Source organism: Mastomys coucha, unplaced genomic scaffold, assembly GCF_008632895.1.
Source record: "Mastomys coucha isolate ucsf_1 unplaced genomic scaffold, UCSF_Mcou_1 pScaffold8, whole genome shotgun sequence".
Classification (NCBI taxonomy): Eukaryota; Metazoa; Chordata; class Mammalia; order Rodentia; family Muridae; genus Mastomys; species Mastomys coucha.
In genome coordinates, this window is record NW_022196914.1 from 37,544,097 (window position 1) to 37,545,088 (window position 992).

The window sequence follows — 992 nt, forward strand, 5'->3', positions numbered from 1 at the left end:
GCTCTTTGAAACATCAACATTATAAAGCTGTGGAAAAATGAATTAAAGCTAATTTCTCCAAGGACTAATATTCAGTATTTCATTCTTATTTCTACATTTGATTTTAGAATTACAATGTGTTTTCTGTTGTTGCTTTTCTTAACCCACTGTTTAGCTACCATTGATTAAATACTTATACCATTGTTTACAACATATGACCCTCTTTTTAGTTTAGAAAATAGCCATAAAAGACCACTCCTGGTGTTGAGAAGTTGTTTCTGTGGTATTATTTAAGTAAAAGGACAGGACAGGGCAACATATACACACTGGCTGTAAAGAAAAATGAAATTTGCAGGCAAATGAATGAGTCAGGAAATTATTATATTAGTGAACTAGCCTCACCGATAAGTAGTTCTGTCTAATTCTCTTTTTTAAATGCATTAAATAATATTCACATAACCTGGCAACCTGTGTTACATTTGTGAAACTTATGTTGAATGGAAAGAACCAACTCCTCAAAGTTGTCCTCTCACGTGGCTCCCGCCTTTCTCTCTGGGGGCTGTTGGTCACCAGCCTGAGAAGATAAAGGGAGCGGAGATAGAAAACAGGATTCAGGCAGCCGTGAGAATGGACAGAGACTGCTGCAATGAAACGAGTCTGCTTTATTGTTTCAGGAATGAGGTATATGAGAGCTTTTTTATGGGTATGGGTGGAAAGGATTAATTGATAATAGCATCAAGTGAACAGGAAGGGCTGATTGGTTATAATATAGCACTGAATTATCATGCAGGCAGGAAGCCAAAGTGGGACATGTGTGCTGAGTTAGGCTGCCTTCTAGAGAGCTCTGTACAAGGTGACTTTTCAGACAAGACCTGTGTTCAGGGACACTCCAGACAAAAGCAGAGTCAGGGAAACCCCTGCTAAGAAAAGGAGTCCCCTATTTTACACCAAGTTCAGAAAGCCATTCAGTCATGGGGGACTGCTGCCCTAATATCAAGGTTCCCTACCTAACT